This window comes from Phyllobates terribilis, unplaced genomic scaffold (assembly GCF_046119375.1).
Source record: "Phyllobates terribilis strain yellow unplaced genomic scaffold, ASM4611937v1 Scaffold_11__3_contigs__length_659146591, whole genome shotgun sequence".
In the NCBI taxonomy this organism is placed as follows: Eukaryota; Metazoa; Chordata; class Amphibia; order Anura; family Dendrobatidae; genus Phyllobates; species Phyllobates terribilis.
Window position 1 is genome coordinate 526,492,917 of NW_027362771.1, and position 5,200 is coordinate 526,498,116.

At 42.6% G+C, this 5,200-nt stretch overlaps 2 non-coding genes across 2 annotated transcripts; both read right to left on the reverse strand.

The window, feature by feature from the left end:
- Positions 1-1,612: 1,612 nt before the first annotated feature.
- Positions 1,613-1,685, reverse strand: TRNAR-CCU (transfer RNA arginine (anticodon CCU)). Its single transcript has one exon. It is a non-coding gene; the product is annotated as a tRNA-Arg (tRNA).
- Positions 1,686-2,150: 465 nt separating this feature from the next.
- On the reverse strand, positions 2,151-2,243 carry TRNAI-UAU (transfer RNA isoleucine (anticodon UAU)). Its single transcript is given in 2 exon segments — positions 2,151-2,186; positions 2,206-2,243. It is a non-coding gene; the product is annotated as a tRNA-Ile (tRNA).
- Between the last annotated feature and the right edge of the window lie 2,957 nt (positions 2,244-5,200).

Here is a 5,200-nt window from a genome sequence, read left to right on the forward strand (position 1 = left end):
TTTCCCTTCCCAACACGCCTATTCCCCTTTCCACCATCAGCAGGCCTTTTTCCACTCATTTTGGTGGTTAACTAACTGACAACTCTGGAGTTGTTTGCACAAAAAACAATGGATGGGAACCGAGTAGAGCTGAGTGGCCAAACTGTGGTATTAGCCCAAAAGTATTGGCTGGGTTAGATGCAGTAAAACAATTTTGTTACATACACAGGTGGTGGAGGTTAGTATAGATGGACTAATAGAACAAGTCCCACACACTGCTACAAGCCCAAATTTTTTTTCAGAGCTAGATGCAGATAAAAATTATTTTTAATTTGCAACCTGGTGGAGGTTAGTATAGATGGACTAATAGAACAAGTCCCACACACTGCTACAAGCCCAAATTTTTTTTCAGAGCTAAATGCAGATAAAAATTATTTTGCATTTGCAACATGGTGGAGGTTAGTATAGATGGACTAATAGAACAAGTCCTACACACTGCTACAAGCCCAATTTTTTTTTCAGAGCTAGATGCAGATAAAAATTATTTTTAATTTGCAACTTGGTGGAGGTTAGTATAGATGGACTAATAGAACAAGTCCCACACACTGCTACAAGCCCAAATTTTTTTTCAGAGCTAGATGCAGATAAAAATTATTTTTAATTTGCAACCTGGTGGAGGTTAGTATACATGGACTAATAGAATGATGATATGCTGATAGACTGACAGATTGCACCTCCCCACTGTAAATGCGGGAAAGAGAAAAAAAAATGGAGATCTTCATTATTTATGCAGAGATCCATCCCCTGCCCCTCCCCCCGCCCCGCTGTACACTCAAACTGCGTATTAACATTAATTTTCAGCATTACTGAGAAAAAATCCAGTTATGATTTTGGTGCATGAACAGTTATCGAACATATCCTCGAACAGCCGGATTTTTTTCAAATCGTTCGTGTTCGCCGAACGGCTCGAACACCGCCCAAAACAGCTCGAATTTGAGATTGGCGAACAGTTCATGTTGAACACCGCTCATCTCTAGTTAATAGCTGTGTACAGAGGTGCTATCAGTCATTGTAACCCTACCTCTGATATTAAGAAAACAGCTTTAGAAGGACAGGATGTATGAGTATAAAATAGCCCCAATGGCCAGTGTGAAAATTGCAAGATTATTAATTTTGTTTTTTAATAAAGAACATGACATGAAAAAAATTGTCAAAAATGACATATGTATATATATATATATATATATATATATATATATATATATATATATATATATACACACACACATACTTTTTTTTACATTTATTATTTTATATTTTGATATTTAAAATATTGTGTGTTTAAATGCATAGCCATAGCTTAGTAGAAAGTATACTCTTTGGTATTTGGGGCATGAATGAAGATGAAAGCAATGGACTGTGTGTTTTAACAAGATGCTATATTTTGCCTCCCTGCAAAGTAGATACTACTCTGTTGCATGTTAACACTTCTCTCAGTACATGGAAATGATCTTTCGAAAAGGGCAGAGGTTTGCAAGAACTAATTTACAGGCAAACAAGACAGTATGGCAGTCAAATAGTTTTCATCTTCACCCTAAACCACAAGGTGTTGTTGGAAATGGAGCTCAACAAGCACCCCGGATGGGACTCGAACCCACAATCCCTGGCTTAGGAGGCCAGTGCCTTATCCATTAGGCCACCGGGGCAGCACGAGCAAGTGCGGACATTGGCATTGCTTTTCCCTAACAGTGAAGCAATCAAGTTTGATTGAGTTCTCAAGAATGATCTTGTAAGTTTGAACTCCAACTTGAAAAGATCCATAAGCACATGCATCTTTATTTTAGATGAGAGCAAGGGCTACCTTTGGAGGGTGGTTTTTATCTCTTAGTCAGTGTACATTATTAATGCCGATGAAGGAAAGTATATTGGACAGCCAGAAACCTTAAAAATGAAATATATCTTCACATTTCCCTTTCAATCACGGTACTAGATTATGGTGGGACTCACTAGACTTTTCGAACCTGCGGCAATTTAAAAAAAAAAATACCGCAAGAAACAAATAGCTCTTTGAAATTTCTCTCTTAATCATGGGACTAGATCGTCAACGGGTTCCAGACACTTTGCCCAACTACTTCAGTAGTAAAAAATATAAAAGGAAGGCGAGAAACAAATGCTCCAGGTGAGGGTCGAACTCACAACCTCGGCATTGCTCAACAGTTACTGCTTTATAAGTACCGCGCGCTGACCGATTGCGCCACTGGAGCCGTCGTGGTAGAGCCGTACAGCATAAAGAAAGAAATATGATAAATTTGAATGGGAATGTTTCTTCACTAAATTAACTTTTGTTTAAAACAGGTTTTGTGGGGTTTTATTGGAATGTTTTGAGAATAGATATATTAGCATAATACAATCGTTATTAAACATAAAAAGGAGACATTTTAGAATTTGTACACTGGCCGCTGGGTCTTTATCAACTCAAACATTCTGTTTTTTTTCAGGAAGTGCACATGTGCGTTTGCTGCAATGAACAGACTTTGACACTTTATTTTGTATTGAAGCATCGAATGAGCGTGTGTACAAATTCTGCAGGGTCAGCTGTGACATCATGGCCAGCTGTGACATCACCTTTTGTGATTCCTAGATCCTGTGTTAACAGCTGTGTACAGAGGTGCTATTAGTCATTGTAACCCTACCTCTGATATTAAGAAAACGGCTTTAGAAGGAAAGCCCCAGTGGCCAGTGTGAAAATTGCAAGATTATTAATTTTGTTTTTTAATAAAGAACATGACATGAAAAAAATTGTCAAAAATGACATATATATATATATTCTTTGTTTTACATTTATTATTTTATATTTTGATATTTTAAATATTGTGTGTTTAAATGCATAGCCATAGCTTAGTAGAAAATATACTGTTTGGTATTTGGAGCATGAATGAAGATGAAAGCAATGGACTGTGTGTTTTAACTAGAGTTGAGCCACCCCCGTAGTGTTCGGGTTCGGTTCGTCGAACTGTTCGTTGAACTGTTCGTCGAACACCGTTAAAACCAATGGCAGGCAAACAAAAACACATAGAAACACATAGAAAACACCTTCAAAGGTGTCCAAAAGCTGACAAACTGCTCAGAAGACACAACTAACACATGGAAAAGTGACAAGTACATATAGTCATTCGAAAAGAAAAGAGGTGGAGGAGTAAAAGGAGGGGGAGACTCAGATATAGGTATGTCATGCCCTTCTAAAATCAAGAAAGGTTGGAGTAAAAATCTAAAATCAGCCTACCAACACCCAGACGTCGTGACAAGAAAATTAAAAAAATATATATCTTCAGGTAGAATGGCGGTTCCATTCAGAACACTTTCCTTACAAGACGTAGTGGTATCCAGGTTGGGAGTCGTGCCAAAAACGGAACCCAATACATTCGGACTAATCCACCATTTGTCATATCCAAGGGGCAGGTCAGTAAATGACAACATCGACGCGGAAACAAGTACAGTAGTATATACTGTACATCCTATGACAAGGCAATCAGGCGGATCAAGAAGTTGGGAAGGGTCACCCTAATGGCCAAAACAGACATTGATGTGGCGTTCCGGTTACTTACTACCTGTGCCTCCGAATAGTGTCCACCTATTGGGCTGCTTCTGGGAAGGAGCATACTATACAGATCGCTGCCCATGGGGATGTCCAGATCCTGCTCACTATTTGAGGCGTTTAGTTGCTTCCTCGAATGGGTTGTAATGGACGTTTCTAAGGGGGCACATATTATCCATTACCTCGGCAACTTCTTATGCCTAGGCCCAAAAGATTCGCCACAGTGTGAATACACGCGGTAGTCCACCTGTGAGAAGGAGAGAGCTGGAGGGAGAGCGGTCACCACAGAGCCGAGGGGTTAGATGGAGAACGGAAGAAGGAAAGAGGGCGAGGGAGGTAAGGGAGTACAGTGGAAGTCCGACCTGAGCTCCCCAACGTTCCTGCTGGGCAGGGAACAGCCCTGGGAAGAAAAGCCGATTGCGCATCCCTTTGAGGTTACGGGTGCGAGCGGGCAGAGGGACTACGCTGGAGTGCGAAGCTGACACGGCCAGTCCGTTCCTGCCCGTGCGACCTCCGTGTCGCCGGGTTTGTGCCAGAGCCGCGTGGACCCTGACGGCCAGCCCCCCTCTCCCAATACTGGTGCCTGTCCGCTGGTGGGTCGAGCCCCCCCGCGGTGGGAGGGGGGAGTAACATCTGCAGAAGAAAGACCACCTTCCAGCCAAACTAAGATGTCTACTTCTTTTCGTGGACAATGTGATACAATCCCTTTCTTATGGACATGCCCATCGCTACAAATTCCAGATGAGGCACAAAAACAGCAGGTGCTTCAACGGATATCAAGTGCTCCTTCAAGTGGGCTCTCCTCCACCTCAACTTCAACATCACAAATACTCCAGTCCTCAGAGGTGTCACCCCAATCGCACTTGCTTCCTCACAGCTCCCAAGTCTCCAGCTGCCCGTCTGAGTATGGGGTAGAACAGATGGTTGAGTCTGCAGAGCTGTTTACTCATACTATAGCCTGGGAAACGGAGGTCTGCTCCAGAGCTTCTATTAATCCAGATGAGGAAATGATCTGCACTGATGCCCAGAATCTTTATGAGTCGGATCCAGGACCAGATGAAGAAGGTTCTGAGCATAATGTAGACCCTCGTTCCAAAACTGTAACTCCTGTTGGTGGAGACAATGATGAAGACGATGATGAGACTCAAATACCTGATTGGAGCGACAACTTGACTTTTCGGTCAGGGCAGGAAGAGGTTGCCTCTGAGGACGACGGGTGTGAGAACACACGGGGTGATGATGACGAGGTTGAAGATCCCACTTACAGTCAACCCACAGTCAGCCAGTCGATGAGGTCAGCAGAGGAGGTGGAGGAGGATGCTATTGAAGACGAGGTTAGGTTGCGCCTTCCTGGACAGAGACGGAGTACTGGAAGCAAGTCAACAACTGCATCCTCAATCACAACTCTGCCTCTGACCACAAGTCGTGGTGGCTCTTCAGGTCGCATGGGCTCTAAGCCTTGCATAGCCTGGGCATTTTTTCAGATCGATAAGGATGACCCAACTCGTGTTATCTGTAATATTTGTCACCAAAAGCTAAGTAGAGGCCAAAAAATCCATAGTTTGAGTACTTCATGCATGAACCGTCACATGGATATGAAGCATAAGTTGCAGTGGGAAGCTCACT